Here is a 19563-nt window from a genome sequence, read left to right on the forward strand (position 1 = left end):
GTCCTGGAAGTTTAATTAAGCATTATAATAGAAATTCATAATCCCAGAATATAAAGAAACTAAAGGTACTACAAATCATCTGGGTAAGGTACACGAGAAACAAACGAAGAGTGGCCCATACAGTAGGAATCCTTAGAGGTTCACCCCAGACAACTGATCAATGTTAAATATATAGATGGTATACAACATCATAAGCCTTAAATTAAAACTATCATAAAGCAAAAGGAAACTTCAAAGCTTGTAGGTATTACAAATGTATAATATAGGAATCCAACTTGAATAATTTTTTGAGAATTCCGATTCTGGTGTTAAAATTTTGAAACACAATTGTGAGTTATATAGAAGGGTGCCAAAAATGTAGGACGAGTTCCAATGACAAGGGAGCATAACGGGATGGAAATATACCCAACTCTTGACATGAAGTGCTAAAAATGTAGGCTTCCTTGTAGCCATGACACAGATACATTTTCGGTTTACAATAGTCATTAAGAGAGCGTAATTATAAGTATTTCATTTCATTACCCAGTTTATGCTAATGTTCCTTGATGATAAATGGCTTTTTCGTCTGATTAGCTACAATATATAAAGTATTACTAAATATAACTTTCATGAAATTATAATGATTGTCAATATTCAAATACCAAACACAAATAAGTATATTAAACATTGTTTAAAACGAAGGGCTTCAAGTGAGAATACTAGTAGTTTGTACAGAAAGGTAATATGGAAAAGTAAAAAGAAATACTTGATGCTCTCATAAACACTGTTACCGAAATGAGTACTTTAAGGAATTTCTAAGAACTGAACAAAGATTTTACTCTAATTCAAAGAGCAATGGATGCGGTGTCTTGAGCAGAGCCATCACCACCCTGGTCGGTTTTTGAATTTTGGCAAATTGAGACATGTGCGTATTCTATTACCCCCAGAAAACGCCTGATCAAGTTAGAGGGATTTTTTTTTTGTACAAAAATAGGCGAAAATTAAAAAAAAAAATCGTTGTTAATTTTTAAAAAAGGAAAGAAAAAGTAACAAATTATTTGTAGATCAGTGTACCTGACAACATAAAGCAGTCTATAATAACGTAATGGCAGGGTATGTTCCAAAATGGTGGCCCTCAGAGGAGGTATAGCGGATGATCAGTGGATTATATAGTTTGTTTGCAGGACGAACAAAGAATGCTCTCTGTAAATAATATTTAATACCACGATAAAACGATACGAACGGATATGAAACAATAATCTGACAATCACATTAACTTTGGGAACTTGATAGAAAATGCGATACTCATAAGATAACGGCACACATGCAGACCGATCGAAGTTCGACAACAAAAATGTGCATAACTACGGCCATATTTCTGAATGAATTGGTAATCATGGATTTTACAGACTATATTTTCAGAAATATCATACACTCCAAAATTGCTTTAAAAAGTCAATGAAAAAACTAAGCTCAAATAGCATTACAGCTGCTTGAATATGAACTGTTGTATTGTTCTGAGTGTCACTCCAAAGCTGGGACCAAATAGGAGTCTTCTTTGGCTGACGATCTTGTAAAACTAGTCAGTTATGTTCTTTTGACTACTTTTAATTTATCTTTTAAGGACGAAAATAACGTATTGCTTTAATCATAATATTGAGAATATAAACTTTCAAAAACCTTAATTACAGCATCGGCTAATTTTAATACATGTACTATATACTATTTTAATTACTAAACGGTGCACGCATTACTAGATTTAGATAAATCGGTTGAACTTTTAAGATGAATCAAATTATTTTCAGCCACAGACTTGGTATAAGATATGGGTATAGGTGAAATATTTATTGTTTGTTCCATCTCTATGTTTCGTTTAATACCCGACCAACACCTGAATTTACGACAGATTCAACAGGTCAAGTATCGTTACAGGGAACCTAGGGAAGAGACCGTGCTGAAAGCTCTTCTACTCTCACTGACTGTTGATTTCACTTCAGAGGAGAAAAGAGTTACAACTTTCACGCCTTTGTCCCTCATGAAAAACAAACATAGATTTATTGATATATTGCCAATAAAAGCACAGAGAAGTGTTTTATTATATTTGTATAAATTCGCTCGTTGGGCGAAAAAGGAAAGGCACCCACAATTTAAAATTATACACAGATTTACGAGTATTTGCTCTAATGCAGTGATAAAGTATAGTTTCTGTTTTACATTCTTGAACCACTCACTATATGGCACTAACAGGAAATGGCCATCCGCACATTTTAAAAGTAACTAGTGGTACTATCATAGTATGAGCGAGTTCACAATGACACCCGCAAATTTTTCTCTCTTTCAAAGTTAGGGATCGAACACAATTTTACATTTTTTTCTGCCAGTGTCATTGAGCCTACCCAATGTTATGACACACCCTCAGGTCATTAGTAATCTTTATTTGAGGTATGAAATTCTAGTGTTTTTCTATTAAAAAATTCAGCACCGAACATGAATCAAACACATTTCTGTCAGTGACCTGGACTTGTCAAAATAGATCCAAGGTCATGGTATTCCTTCAAGTCTTTGTGTCAATGAAGAGCTTCAAATGTTTCTCTATAACGCTTGCACAGACAAGTAGAGAGCTAGACAGACAGACAAGGTGATTTTCTATAACTCCCACCTCATCTTCATTTGCAGGGTATATAATAAGTAGACAGTGAATGTACTGTAGTGCTTTAGCATTAAGCCTCTATGTAACTGTTATTTTTTCGCCATTAGAAGACTCTCGCGGGTTAATAATTTTGAAATCAATACGATCTCTTCTTCAGATTCTTATAAGAATGTGATGTTGTTTCTCCCCCATTTATACTCCATTTTCTGATGGTGGAAACTTGGTAATTTCACTTTCTTTTCTCTCCCTATAGCATTTTATCATGGAAAGCTACAAATCAAAGTTCCCATTGGAGATCATGCGTAAAGATTTTTAGGGACGTAAAATGACTTAAATGAGCTAATATAGAGAGAAGGAACTCATATTGCACGCTATCCTAAGAACCAGCACAGAAGATGTCAATCAGAAAACGACGCAAAATATGCGCGACTGAGGGAACGTTTTATGACATTGTTCTCGAACACCCGGATTCTTAATTAAAACCCAATTTAATCAATTTATTGTTTAAGTACTATTAAGACATAAAGATATTATCTCAAACTTGTTCATTGTATAGCGCTCTCATCATGTGTAGTTAGGTGGAGAGATTTTATGGGTTTTGTATGTGTATATGCGACTTGCAAGATCTTTTACTCTTTATGAAGATCAATAGTCTATAATTATTCCAGCATCTAATTTTGTCGTTTTTGTTTATTTCCGGTGCTTCAAATATCTTCAAATCTATCGGGTATCAACAGAAAAACAGATAGAGGAAGTTCCTGTTCCGAAGTCAGTAATCAACGTGGAGTACAAGGACAGAGGACACTCGAAAGATCAGATAAAGATCAAAGGTTATCAGCTGATTATGATGAGGACTTTATGACACGACATGAAGTTATCTTTTTCTAGAGAATGGAGGAAAAGGATACTGACATTGTTTTTTAATGGGCTCTCTAAAAATGTCGAACAAGGAGGCACGAAGAACTGGACCAGATCAATTCAATGTTAAGACCTGACCACTTTGGTAAAGATAAAAAAATGTAGTGCTAGTTTTCTTGTATTTAAATATCAGCATAAATGCATCTACTGTAAAGATGTAAAAGCGATTTCAGATTTTTAACGGACACCATATTTAGCCTCAGAACAGATAAGTATATCTGTTAATAAGATAATGGACAATGATTCAAATGAATGCTGCATGGGGATCTCAACAAAGCATCCCCTTATCTACCAAGATATCTATCTATACGTGGTTTTCTTTGGAGGTACAGGTGTCTAGTCATTCAGCAACAGCAAGTAAAATGGACTTACATGTATTCCAAGAAATTGGTCAAACTTTTCATGCTTTTTATTTGGTTTTGGACAGGATATTATTGCTTGGGAGTTTGAGAGCATGGTATCATAGGCCTTATTTCTCCTTTCTCTCTCCATTCTTTCGTTTTTTTTTTAACTTTCAGTAAAATTAATTGAATGGTAAATACAAATTTCATTCTAGGTGTTCTTAATAAACCTGGCTATCAAGAGTAACCCTGCACATGTCATTTTACGATAAGAAGGTGCGTGATTACGTGCGTTTGGTGCCGCTTTGTTCAAGCAACAGTGCACTGTTTAAACAAACTACTTTAAAAATCTGTTCCTGGGTCGTGAAATCGATATAAGATACCCTTTTACTCTAGACAGAAAAAGAAACCATAAAAAGATTTCCGTTATATCTATTACATACAAATCTAGTAAGTTCACGAATTTTTCGTACTAGCTGATGAAAACAGAAGTCGTATTATATCAATAATATAACATGTTATCTGTGTGCTTTGCAAATTTTTACAGAAACCTCTTACACTTTTGTTGTTATCGATACAAAAATACCTGGATTAAGGTAAATGGTTTATTATTGTGCAATTTGGAAAAGTTTCTCCGTTCCAGCAGCTCAGTATCGCAAGAGCAACTGATACACTATGGCTTATTGTTCCAGATTATCTGATTGGAGCAAATTTGTCATCCGGGTTATTTAATCTGACCTTTTTGAAGCCCCAGCAGACAAAGGGACGCCGAATCGGGTTGAAAAAGTAATCTAATGAGAAACAGCTTGGTGAGTGGGTCAGGGATTGATTTTTAAAAACTCTTCCTGCGCCAAAATATATACGTCGCGCAGGTTTCATAAATTTTGGTGATGGAATGTTTGTAGCCCGCTATCGAATATATTGACCGAGACAAGGATTTTGACGAGATATGGAGCCAGTGTGTATATGATATGAAAAATGATCTCGTCTCGATCAAACAAGGGAATTTTTGTCGGGTATCTATCGCAAGGTGTAAAGTTTGATACAGATTATTTTTAGAGCGACCTCTTCTGTTTATTTTTATTAGAGAAACACCTTAAAATGGGATGAAAGTGCAAATACAAGCAAACATGACAATGTTTCACCCATAGGTTATACAGATATACCCGATTGATGAAAGCTGCTATCGAGCGTTCAATATCAGGCGCTAGTTGTCACCATTGGGTGGCAATATTTGTTCAACCTGGACCCTGTAATCTATATTCGGCTGCAATATCAAAATATGTGCATTATGTATTCACCCTGAAATTTATACCTTTTCGTTAGGTCACTCTCGATATTCGCATAGTTTATGTCTTTAGTAGATTTACTTTTCTGCAGCCAAGAGTTAAAGCATGTAAGAAGAGAAGATTTTTTTTCACTGGAAATTCATCAGAACTAAGTGAACGTTTTGCTGGATGCTTTCCCTTTGCATCAATTTTACACAGCTCTTTGTTTCTTTAATTCTTGCTTGATGTATATTAATATTATGATATTAACATGTAGGTGTAAAGAAATGTTTGTGAAAGGCATTTTTAAGTGATGATCTTTTCATTCTTTTAGAAAGATTGATTTTAAATTATGGGTCGCCATGGTTTAGAACATTTTATTTAATATTTTTCAGATTAATTTTACTGTGAACTCTTTTCGATTCCGTTGTACAATGTTCATATTTAATGGTTTTCGCTGACTGCAGGCCCGGAGCAACGGTTTCAAAAGTGGTGGGAGGGGGCAACCTCCAAAAGAATCTGACAAAAAACCCTCCTTAACTGTCCAAATCCTGGAATTTGCCAATGCTCCACCTTACAGCAACAAAAAAGGGGGGCCAACCAGTATCTGAAGCAAAATTCTATACTCAGAGAAAAGGGAGGGGCGCACCCCCCCCCCCCCGTTTTACGGGTCTGGATCCGGAATTTTAATTAAAAGGGTATGTGTTTTATGCGTCTACTTTTTGACATTTGCCTTTTGCCATTTTATACATGTACAGACATAAATGCATCTGATAGAACACCGTTATGATTTGAAAGAAAACATGCCCTATACTGCACCCACTAAGCGAACAAAGAAGTAGACCTACCCAATCGAACCTTGCGCATATGAACCGAGATTTAAACATATAGCAACTTCAGATAATATTGCTTTGTGTTTGCTAAAATGACAATTACCAGTTTTCGAAAATTCAATGAGTTTGAGTAAATATTTTCTTGAGTTATGTTCTTCCCATTTCCAGCTGCTCCCTTGTCAATATACAATCATACTCAATGGTGTTCCTCTTTTGCTGGTCTCAAAGGTGCAAAAACTCAACTTAATAAATTGGTCTGAAATGCAAGTTTTTATAAGATAAAGGATTTTTGTCCATACCGAAATGAATAGTCATCGACTATCTTCTCAAACGTATCTTCTAGATACACCATTATAAACAATACTCTCTTGACTGAACCGCTGGAATACTTCTAATCATTTTTTTTTTCATCTTGGATATCGAATAGAACAATGTTAATAAACAATAGGGAGAGAATTCTTAACAAACATCATATGATACATGGAGATAGAAAACAAGTGGTTTCTGTAAAGGATGACTGCACTTAAGGACATGCGGAATTTGCGACAAAATAAACTTTCAAAACAAGCATTTTTCTTTTCAATGCAAGAATGTTCAACATCCAATCTACAACTTTCTGTAATTACGTTTAATAAAAGTGTGTATTTACGAAGTTCGAATTTGTTTTCAAAGGCAGGGGTCATCACAATTTCTTGAATCTCCGTTCGATAATGAGGACGCGCACTTTTTCATTGACTTCATCCATAGTCAGCGCATGTTTGTCTATTGTTCTACGTTTAACAGTAGTTGTATATTTGCATAAATAATAATGTATCAAAAGGAGATTTATAGACAAACATGCGCTCATGGTTAAAAAGAGAAGAAACTGCTTCTTCTTACATTCGCTCTCTGTGTTGTAACCAAAGGGTGTGACATGTTGAATATTATAATTCACCACGTGATTTCTTACCTCAGGTAACTTTGTGAATACTAAATTCTGTCACTTGACTTGTAAGGTAGCATGTTTTGTGCTAACGAGGACGTTGGGTTCGAACACGTTAAGTCATCTGGCTTTATAAAATTTGAATTAAAATTGAGAAATTCATTTTCAATGTCCTAATCATTTGTCTCTCCACATTCGAAATGCACATCTTTGCAACAATATATATATATATATATATATATATATATATATATATATATATATATATATATATATATATATATATATATATATATATATATATATATATATCTCTTTTCTTTTTGATGTGCATGTAGGTACTCAAAATCAGTATTGACAAAGCCTTCATATTTTAATCAACTTTAATCAATTTATTATGCCTTTGTGTAAAATCTTAACAATATGTTATAATTCTTGAACATATTATTAATTTTGTCGAACTCTCTGAAGAGTGGGTGTTACCATACTGGTCGACCCGCATTGAAATTGGTATTATTAGAATTTAATTGATACCCCTTCTCCTTCCTCTTACAAGTATTCCAATATTCCGAGACACGTATTCAGACCATTAGTTTTAAGGGTCTTTTTAGTCTTAAATATAAAAGTGCTTACTCTTCCTTTGAACAAAATTTCTTTGCAAAGGAAACTCATGGTTTTGTACGGTTCAAAGCCAAACAAACAACGATTGAATTTGAGTAAAGAAAAGTATGCCGAGTCTTGGTCTCAACTGGTCTTGTTTACAAGATCTAGTAAAGGAGTCCTAATTAAACTTGGAAGTACAAGCCAAACTCTGGAAGGTGATAAAGCCGAGCAAACACTCACCGATCGACTGACATGCAGAGAATAAACACCGTTCAATATCCATACATCGCCTCAGTTTTTCATGTTTACTTTTTAAAGGGCTTAAAAGGAATTTATTTCGTTATTAAATAACTCATTCCTCTTCATCGAGTTTTAATTAAAAGATTGAAAAAAATGTAATGGGAAAAAAGTATTATCAATTCTTATTCGTCTTGGATTTCTATGGAATATGCTTGAGTTTAAAAATATATGACAGATGGCCTGATTCCAATTAAATCTGTAGCTTGTAAAATGAATCTACATGTACAAATACTGTACATATTAATTGTGAAGTATTCAAAATTAAGTGAAAATATAGGTCACGAACTATTCAACGTAATTATAAAATAATATATGAAGTAATATCTGTTTCTCTATTTTTCCGTATTGTCATATTTGTGGTATTCTGGAATTTAGAGATTGAAGATTAAATATGAATCCCGTTTAAAAATAATTTAAAAACAATACGTGGATATAATCATCTGTATTGACAGTCAATGCTTCCGGGAAAACCTTGGTACAAATATTGTTTTAACAAGATGTATTTGTGAAACACTGATGCCCCGTATGGCAACTTATATTAAAGGTTAAACTTTCTCAAAGGTAAATCAAATATGTTGGTACCCAAAGTAATGCCTTGTCCCGAGGAATATACCTGTGAAATATGAAAGCCCTAACAGAAACCACTGAATAGATATGAAAAAGGTTTAAGTTTTTTCAAAAGCATGTCAAACATCAAGGTCAAGTAAAATGGTCAAAATAAATGGTGCCCAAGGAAAGGCCTTCTCCCAACACACAGATGAAATATGAAAGCCCTAGCACCATTCGTTCAAAAGTTATGACCAAGGTTAACGTTTTTCAAAATTAGGCCAAACTCCAAGGTCAAGGTCAATGGATTACAATTGTTGGTATCCAAAAGAAGGTCTTATCACAAGGAATACACATGTGAAGTATGAAAGCCCTAGCACCAACTGTTCAAAGGTTCTGTCCAAGGTTAAAGGTTTCATAAAGTAGGCCAAACTCCAAGGTCAAGGTCAAAGTTGTTGGTATGCAAAGAAAGGTCTTGTCGCATGGATTACACATGTGAATTATGAAAGCCCTAGCACCAACCGTTCAAAAGTATGGCCATGGTTAAAGTTTTGTAAAATTTTGCAAAACTCTAAGGACAAGGTCAAAAGGTCAAATATGATGGTACCCAAAGAAAGGTTTTGTTACAAGGAATACACATGTGAAGTATGAAAGCCATAGCTCCAACCCATCAAAAGTTATGGACAAGGTTAAAGTTTTTGTGGACAAATAGACAAACAGACAGACAGACGGACAGGGCAAAAACTATATACCCCGAATCTTTGATACGGGGCATAAAAAAAGAACAAAGACTTGTATATATTTGCTAAAAAGTAACAAATAAATGATAAAACAGTCATATTATAAAAGACAAAAGTTCCCATCCACGAATGTCAGGTGTGAGAACACTCATGCAATGCACGATTGACTTGTTTCACGACGAAAGCTGTTCCATGTGAATTTAGTACACGTCTGGTAAATGGCTTTTCTCCTACAAAATCTCATTCAAAACAAAAACAAAACAACAACAACAAAATAATAAAGAAAAATTTAAAAATGGATGACTCGAAGGCAAGAACAGAGGAAGATTATTCCATGTAAGAATTATAATGAATATGGGAGTGTTTCAAACCTTTAATTTGGCCAAACATCCAGAAAATGTCTGTTACTTGCAGCATCTGTAATAGAACTGTTGGCGTGCTTCCCTAAATCATACCGGTAGTCCTTGCAATTGTGGTCCAGGTAGAGATTATAGATACTTGGGAATGGTTTTTGTCCCAGAAGCCTAACATGACTGGTACTATTATAACTACAGGCTTTGGTCAGGTAACGCTATAGTTACGTAGGAATTGACCAGCTCCAAACAATAAACCTGGGACGCTAACGCACCGCAAAGATCATTTATACCTGCCATATCCCCGATATCTTTGAGGTGAGCTAAAATGAATCAGAAATTTTTATTTGCTTGAGTTGAAACTGAAGAAAAATAAAGATCAAATAAAGTTGACAAATAATTCTCTAAAATATTAACTAAGAAAATGAAAAATCATGAATACTTATAGTTTATCAAAAGTAATTTTAGGTCTTGGCAATACCAAATCATATCAAATTACATTGCATACTCTATTAAAGATGACAACTGAAAGTGTGAATCTCTTTCTTTAATCGAGCTCAGGGCCAGGATTCTTTTGAGCTTACAAGTACCATATTATAAAAATTCAAAGTTTGTTTTATGACCGCATTTGGATTCTTCAACACCAGAATACAGTCTGGACTCTGTGATTATAGATATTGCCAATTATAGTCTTTTTAGGCTGCCACGTTTACGGAAAACAAGAATTCTCAAGAAATCCTTCTGTTGCTTAAACTTGAATTTAAATATCAGCGAAAGAAGTGACGCCGTAATATTAGTAATATTCCTGGTCACAAAAAGGATCCAGTCTTGTATTCCACCGTATTTTAAGTCGAAGTCCACATTTTGTATTTCATAAAAATATCCATCTACTTTTGCTTCTTAATTTTTTAATTACAAAAAAAACTTCACAATGCCTAGATATCGTACATATGAAACATAATCTTCCTACGTAATCGTGTTCTCTCTACAACTATATTCCTGCTGGACACGTCATTACTAGTGACGTGAATATAGTTAACAACGAGGACCTTTAATCATTTATTTTAAAGGAGCTAAAGTTAGGGAACCCTGATCTTGCAACTGGCGGCAAAATTCATGAATATTATGAATTCTGTCGAAGATTATGCCAGACGATGGGTTAAATATCATAAAAAGAAGACCTTGACAATATGGATTAAAAGTATAAGATGGATGTTGAAATCTAGTGTTAAGCTGTTGAGGGACAATATGAACACCGCCTATCCTTCTGTCTTTAATAATTCAGAAGTAAAAAAAAGAATTAAATAGATTACACGATCAATATGTACTGGTCCCAGCTGACAAAGCAGGTTAACAACATAGTTCTTGTTTGTAAGGCTCATTATTACAATTATTGCGTTTTAGAGGATAGACAGAGTTTGACACATCTGTTTCATATTTGAATGTTTTACACGAGAAAAACTGCAACTAAACTTTGTTATAAACGTGATAACTTCAACGTTTCTATCGTCAACTTCCCTTATTTATATAGCAATATACCTACAGAGTTTATGTCTCCCAGTTGATGCGATACACAAGATTATGTTCTACGTACGAATAATTTCTTAAACGAGGCAGGTTATTGACAAATAAGTTAGTGATTCAAGGATATCAACATTCTCGTTTAAAGACAAAATTTCGCAAATTCTATGGTCGATACAATGACCTTGTATGCAAATACAATCTGTTGTCAAGTCGTCTTTCGTACAAATTGTTAGGCCATTTTTTTCACACTGATTTTCCTTTCGTAAATAAACCCGATTATGACAAGGAGCATACGGTGGATGTGATCGGTCGACAGTATTCTTACTCCTCAGTGGCACCTGCATAATCGCATGCACCTCTGTTTTCAAAGGAACGAGTTGGCTCTACTTGTGGGAATTATCACTGCTCATAATCTTATACCAACACTCAAACTCATGAAACTTCAGACAATCTTGTTGTTAAGAAAGACAACCCTAACGAATTAACTGATACTATGTACATTCATGTATTTTGTTGATGTCAAAAGAGAGACAACCCTTAACCCGTTTTCTTTTGGACTGAAAAATTACCGCAATATTGTCTCAATTGAAATTTAAAAAAAAATAGAAATGTAGTGGTCACAGTGACCTGGAACTCCCAATTGTTTTTAAAAAGTCATCCTCGCTAGCCAAGGTTGCTGAGCAGCAACATTATACATCTCTGACAGTAGATGTAGATTGTTTTTTGTGAAGATTTTATACAAAAGGCTCTGTAATCGGTACGAGTAACTGGACATAGAATGTAATATTTACAGCTCACAAAAAATCTTACGATTCATTTTCATCGTCGGAGAAAACTTACGATTTTTTTTTCCTTTCATAAAAACTCTTGAGTAAAATTTATCGTAACTTTGTGAGAACTCTATCCCTCTTGTAAGTGTTTTAGAGCCGAATCTAATATAAAAATATAACAGATAAAAAACAAAATACATGTTCTCATAGTCTGTTTTTCTTGTAATTTTTCATTAGACTATGCAGAATGCGTATTACACACGCATATTGAAACAAACTATACGAACTCTTTAAAAGGAGTTATAAGAACTACTACGTCATGGAAGCCATATAAGTGCTTGTTAGCTCACCTGAGCCGAAGGTTCAAGTGAGCTTTTCTGATCACATTTGTCCGGCGTCCGTTTGTCTGTCCGTCCGTCTGTCTGTAAACTTTTCACATTTTCGACTTCTTCTCAAGAACCACCGGGCTAATTTCAACCAAACTTGTCACAATTTATCCTTGGGTAAAAGGGGTTAAAGTTTATTCAAATGAAGAGCCAAATCGTCTTTCAAGGGGTAATAATTACGAGTTGGTGAAAAGTTAATGACATTTTTAAAAATCTTCTCAAGAATCAATGGGCCAGAAAATATGAATATGAAACTTATGTGAGAGCATCCTTAGGTACATGTAGTATAGATTCAAGTTTGTTCAAATCATGATCTCCGGTGATAGGGTGGAGCCACAATGGGCGATCAAAGCTTTACGAAGGAATGAATAGGAAAAATCTTTTAAAATCTTCCTCTCAAGACCAACAAAGCCATGATTGGTCATATTTATAAGGAAGCATCTTGAATAGTTTAGAATTAATTTTGTTATTCAAGTCAAGACCCTCGGGGGGTAGGGAACGGTCATAATGTGCGATCAATCCTTTACATTGGAATACATAGGAAAATCTTTTAAAATCTTCATATCAAGAACAGCAAAGCCATGATCCATCATATTTATGTTTGAGCATCCTCAGGTAGTTTAGACTCAAATTTGTTCAAATCATGACCCCCAGAGGTAGGGAGGGGCCACAATGGACAATCAACTTTTTACATAGGAGTGCAATGAAAAAATCTTCAAAAATCTTCCTCTCAAGAACAGCAAAACCGTGATTGGTCATATTTATATGGAAGCATCTTCAGGTAGTGTAGATTCAAGGTTGTTCAAACCATGACCCCCAGGGATAGGGAGGGACCACAATGGGAGATCAAGTTTTTACGAAGGAATACATAGGAAAAATCTTTAAAAATCTTCTCAAGAACAGCAAAGCAATGATTGCTGGGGAATCATCATGCTTGTGGATCGTGGGTCAACCTTACCCACGAACTTATATCCCGACGGACCTCTAACTTATAAACGAGTAACCCACAAAATTATGTTTCCACGAACAAGTAAAATTTTGCTTTCCCACGAACATTGACCCCCACGAATTCAAATGATTCCACAGTAGTCATCAGGTAATGTAGATTCAAACTTCTTCAAATCATGAGCCCCGAGGAGTAAAGAGGGGCCACAACAAGGGATCGAAATTACATAAAGAAATATATAGGAAATAACATTAAAAATCTTCTTGTCAATTAGATCAGCGAAGCCATTATAAGTCATATTTATTCTGAAGCATCCTTTGGAAGTGTAAATTCAGGTGTGTTCAAATCATATTCCTGGGACCAGCCCCCTCCCCCAGTGTCACAGAAAATGAACATGTGTAAACAAAAGCGGCTAAATCAATATTTTCGGCATGTTGTCGATGTTGAAATATGAAATTAAATAATAATTGACTTTAAAATGTAATTATAACATTCAAACTAACCACGTGTTGTTTTCCTAGTTGCGGTGCATGAATTCTTAAAGTTCGAAAAAATGTTGTTTAACGGGATGCAAAAACGAAAAAAAAAGCTGGCGGAAATAAAGACCAGAGATATTCCATGAAAATGTATATAGAGATGGTTGATTTGATTTTAATAAAGCATCTCATGAGAAGTTTATCATAAAAGGCACATTTTGCTATAATGTTAAGTTTCAGAAAAAAATATTCATTTAAATCAAGAAGTATAATGTTTAATCAAAGAAATATGGAAGCATCCTCAGGTAATATAGAATCTGGTTTTATGAAGAAAAAAAACGACTTTTTGCCCCCCCCCCCCCCGGGTTGAAACCCTAAATTCCGGAACCGTATTGTATATCTACAAGACACCACCAATCGTATTTCAAAAGATGAATTAGTTACTGCAAAATGTAAGGGAAGTTCGGGGAAACAGGTTTTTGTATTAAAAAAAAAAAAAAAACAACAACAAACAAACCCCTGCCTTCCCATTTGGCCCCTAGGGTAACAAGAGGCCCAAGGGCCTTAACGGTCACATGAGTATTATGTAAAGATTCATAGATTTAAACAAAATAAGCTGATAAATAAAGCTATGTTTCCCAAAATCAAGAGAAATAGGATTATCAAGGATACCAAAATATTAATTTAGTACTCAATAACACATCCTACAGTTTATTTTATTTGCCTGTACTTTCCTCCATTTCTCTCTATCCACATGGGGACTAAACAAATCAACAGTTCTAGAGCACTATTAGTTAACACATTTCATCCCCCTCACATTGGCCTCTCTTAGTTTTTGAAGATTATTCATTGTACAAGATACAGCATTTTTGTCTATTTTCATTTATTTATTATTGAAAAGTTTACCTGACCATTAAAAACTATGAAAACACTTTTGTATTAAATATTATAAAATTTCTTGTATAATTCTGTTATTCAATTAACCTTTTAAATTACATTATTAACAGTGATTAACTATTATAGATGAATAGCAAAGGGGAATAACTTCTTTCAGTAGACATTAATAAATTGACCAAACGGTACAGAATTTCAAAATCTGGTAAAAATACCCTTGGTTATTAGAACTTTATATACTCTATTATTTGCCTCCTAGATGCCCAGGGGCAGAGAAGAAGATTTTCAAGGAAATAATCCATTTTCACTGTAGATTCAATATAGCTCCACCCTAATACCAAAGCCCTTGACTCAGGGGCCAAGATATTTGCAATTTTGGAAGAGGCACTCTTGCTCTCATAACCATTCACTTAGTATGTTTCCTTAAGAACAATGGGCAGAGAAGAAGATTTTCCGAAAAAGTAATGCATTTCTACTTTATATATATTCAAGAGCCACACACAAACACCAAATTCCCTGACCCCGAGGTTATGAATTTCAAAATTTTTGAAAAGATTTCCTTGCTCGTCATAACCATGCAATCAGTTTTTAGTTCACCTGAGCTGAAAGCTCAAGTGAGCTTTTCTGGTCACATTTTGTCTGTTGTACGTCTGTCTGCCTGTCTGTCCGCCTGTAAACTTTTCACATTTTCGCCTTCTTCTCAAGAACCACTGGGACACTTTCAACCAAACTTGTCACAAAGTATCCTTTGTGAAGGGGATTCAAATTTGTTCAAATGAAAGGCCAGGCCCTCATTCAAGGGGAGATAATTCAGAAATAGTGAATATTTGGTAGCATGTTTTAAAAATCTTCTTCTCTTGAACCACTGGACCAAAAAAATTGAAACTTTTAGGAAACCATCTTTACATAGTGTAGATTCAAGTTTCATGATGATCCCTGGGGGTAGGGTGGTGCCACAATGGAGGATCAAAGTTTTACATAGGAATATATAAGGAAAAAAAACTTGTAAAATCTTCTCAAGAACAGCAAAGCCGTGATTAGTCATATTGATATGGAAGCATCCTCAGGTAATGTAGATTCAAGTTTGTTCACATCATGGCCGCCAGAGGTAGGGTGGGGCCACAATGGGGGAACAAAGTATAAAAGGAGAAAAATTTCTTCCTCTCAAGAACAGCAAAGCCTACTTTAGTCATATTGATATGGAAGCATTCTCAGGTAGTGTAGATTAAAGTTTGTTCAAATGATGACCCCTGGGGTAGGGTGGGGCCACAATGGGGGATGAAAGTTTTACATAGGAATATATAGAAAAAATCTTTAAAAATCCTTTTCCCAAGAACAACAAAGCCATGTTAAGTAATATTGATATTGAAGCATTCCCAGGTATGTAGATTCAAGTTTGTTCAAATCATGACCCCCGGGGGTAGGGTGCGACCACAATGGGGGATAAAAGTTTTACATAGGAATGTCTAGGGAAAAAACTTATATATAGTAAAAAAAAAAGCATCCTCAGGTAGTGAAGATTTAAGTTTGTTCAAATGATCCTCCCGGGTTAGGGTTAGGTTGGGGCCATAATGGGGGATCAAAGTTCTGCATAGGAATATATAGGCAAAAATACTCTTCTCAAGAACAGAAAAGTCATGATTGGTCATATTTATATGGAAGCATCCTCAGGAAGTGTAGATTCAAGTTTATTCAAATGATTACCCCCCGGGGTTGGGGGGTTGGGAGAGGCCACAATGGGGGAACGAATTTTTACAAAGGAATATAGGGAAAAAATCTTTAGAAATCTTCTGCACAAGAACAGCAAAGCCATTTGTTATATTGATATGGAAGCATACCTCAGATAGTTTAAAATTCAAGTCCCCCTTCCCCATTGTAAACTTTTCAAATATGTTAAATAGCCCCCCTCTCCCGACATGAGTATTTCAATTTTGAAAGAGGCATCCTTGATCATCATAACCATGCACTTTATCTGCTAAATACCAAGATTTTCAACAACAAAAAAAAACCCAACTCAATTTCACTTTATAATCAATAGAGCCCTGCCCTAATACCAGAATCCCTAAACCAAGGGGCAAAGATATTCACAATTTTGGAAGAGCTGCCCTTGCTCAACATAACTGTAAACTTGGTTTATCTGCTAAATACCTAGGGGCAGAGAAGATTTTCAAAGAATTAATGCAATTTCACGATATTATCAATGAGCTCCGCCTTAACACCAGAACCCCTGACCCAAGGGCCAAGATATTCACAATTTTGGAAGAGGCGCCCTTGCTCATCATAACGATATCCTTGGTTTATCTGCTAAATACCAAAGAGCAGAGACAATGATTTTCAAAGAAATGCACTTTCACTATATAATCAATAGAGCCCCCCTCCCGGAACCCCTCATCCTAGGGACACAAATTTCACAATTTTGGAAGAGGCACTCTTGATCATCATAACCATGCACCTAGTTATCTGCTTTATATACGGGGGGGGGGGGGAGAAGAATTTTTAGAGAATTTATGCATTTTCACTATATGATCAATAAAACCCCGCCCTAACATCAGAACCCCTGACCCAGGCCAAGTCATTTACAATTTTGAAAGAGGCGCCATTGCTCATCATAACTTTATACTTGGTGTATCTGCTAAATACCGAGGAGGAAAGAAGAACATTTTCAAAGCATTAATGCAATTTCACTAAATAGTCAATAGAGCTCCCCTCCCCTCCCGCAGAACCCCTCACCCTGGGGCCACAAATTTCACAATTTTGTTGGAAGCACCATTGATCATCATAACCATGCAACTAATTTATCTGTTTTATGTACAAGGGGAGAGAAGAAGAATTTTAAATAATTAAAATGCATTTTCACTAGATGATGAATAGAGCCCCGCCCTAGCACCCGAACCCCTTACCCTGGGCCATGAATTTCACAATTTTGGTGGAAGATTTAATGCTTATTACATAGATGCCATATGCTAAAATTGGCTGACATTGGTTCGGCAGTTTCAGAGAAGAAGCTGAAAATATTAAAATGTTAACACTCGTCGCAGGTGACCTAAAACTGAAAATTTCAGTCTTTCTGCACACGTTAAGGACACCGCCAATTATATTCCTAAAGATGAGTTAGTAACTGCTTAAAATGTATGAGTAGTTTGAGGAAGAAGAAAGTGTGACAGACGGACGGATGGACGGACCAGGATAACAACAATATACCCAAACTTTCTTTAGAAAGTGAGGGTTTAATCATATTTATATGGAAGCATCTTCAGGTAGAGTAGATTCAAGTTTGTTCAAATCATGACCCCCTAGGATAGGGTGGGGCTACTATGGGGGATCAAAGTTTTACATGGGTATTTATATGAAAAATCATTTTCTCTAGAACATCAAAGCCATGATTAATCCTATTTATATGGAAGCTCGTTGTGAAGTGTAGATTCAAGTTTGTTGAAATCATGACCCCTGGGGGTAGAGTGAGCCTACAACGGGCAATCAGTATACTGTTTTATAAAGGAATAAATAGGATAAATCTGTTTAAAAAATCTTCTCAAGAACAGCAAAGCCATGATCAATCATATTTATGTGGAAGCATCCTCAGGTTGGGTAGACTCAATTTTGTTCAAATCATGACCCCCGGGGGTAGGATGGAGTCACAAAGGGCAATCAACGTTTTACATAGGAATACAAATGTATATTATTATAAGAAAAAAGAATCTGCTGGTGAAGAACAAGAAATTCCATAGTTGCTCAGGTGAGCGTTGTGGCACATAGGTCTCTTATTTTTATAAATCTATGTAAGATCTTGATGATATTATTTTTGTGACCTCTGTGTATGATATTTTTTTTTATATATTTACTTTTTTGTAATTTCAATGCACGAGCTTGTTGATATCATAACCTTTTGTGACCTCTGAGTAGTACGAGCTTGTTGATATCAAAACTTTTTTGTGAGTTTTGTAAATATCATGACTTTTTTCTATGTGTGTATACGAGATTGTTATTAATATCATGACACTTTCGTGACCTTTGAGTACGATTTTGTTAATACAGGTTAGGTTTCTGAAAATGGGGTGCGGAGTTAGGTCTAAGAGTGTCCCCGTCTCTTAGTAAGATTCGGGAGCATATATGTTTTGCTCTGTCCGTCTGTGTCTCTGTCTGTTTCACCGCAGAAACTTTAATCTTGCCCATAACTTTTGATCAGTTGAAGCTAGGGCTTTCACACTTGACTTTTGTATTCCTTGTGACAGGCCTTTCTTTGGGTACCAATATGTTTGACCTCTTGACGTTGACCTTTGAGTTTCACCCAACTTTGCTAAATTTTTCCAAACTTTAACCTTTGCCATAACTTCCGAACGTTTGGTGTTAAGGCGTTCATACTTCACATGTACATTCCTTGTGGAAAGACCTTTCCTTTGGTATAAATATTTTTGACCTAGATTTGGAGTTTGACCTACTTTTTGAAACCTTTTAACATTGGCCATACGTTTTGAATGGTTTTAGCTTAGACTTTCATATTTCAAAGGAGTATTTCTTTTGACAAGATATTCCTTTGGACACCAACAATTTTGACTTTTTAACCTTGACCTTTGAGTTTGACCTACTTTTAAAAATCTTAAACCTTGGCCATATGTTTTGAATGGTTGGTATTAGAGCTTTCTTATTTCAAATGTGTATTCCTAGTGACAAGATTTTTTTTTTTGTTACCAAGAAAACCTTCCCTTGGATACCAACAATTTTGCCCTTGACCTTGGAGTTTCCTTTTGAAAAACTTAAACCTTGCATATACGTATAAATGGTTGGTGCTAGAGCTTTCATACTTAACATGTATTCCTTATGACTAGGGCCCTTTTGTACAAACAATTTTGACCTTTTCCTCGGATTTTCATCTACTTTTGAAAAACTCTAACCTTGGCCATATGTTTTTAATGGTTGGTATTAGGGCTTTATTATTTCAAATGTGTATTCCGTGTGACAAGACCTTCCCTAGGGTACAAACAATTTTAACCTTGTGACGTTGATCTTAAATTTTCACCTACTTTTGAAAAACTTTAATCTTGGCCATATGTTTTGAATGGTTGGTATTAGGGCTTTCTTATTTCACGTGTGTTTTCAATGTGACAGGAACTTTT

At 35.2% G+C, this 19563-nt stretch overlaps 1 protein-coding gene across 1 annotated transcript in view; it reads right to left on the reverse strand.

Moving 5' to 3' along the window:
• LOC133182373 (B9 domain-containing protein 2-like) overlaps positions 1 to 19563 on the reverse strand; it is a 613772-nt gene that overhangs the window by 262557 nt on the left and 331652 nt on the right. The window lies entirely within an intron of this gene.

This window comes from Saccostrea echinata, unplaced genomic scaffold, assembly GCF_033153115.1.
Source record: "Saccostrea echinata isolate AGI-Se365-2 ecotype Australia unplaced genomic scaffold, CSIRO_AGI_Sech_v1 ptg000009l, whole genome shotgun sequence".
In the NCBI taxonomy this organism is placed as follows: domain Eukaryota; kingdom Metazoa; phylum Mollusca; class Bivalvia; order Ostreida; family Ostreidae; genus Saccostrea; species Saccostrea echinata.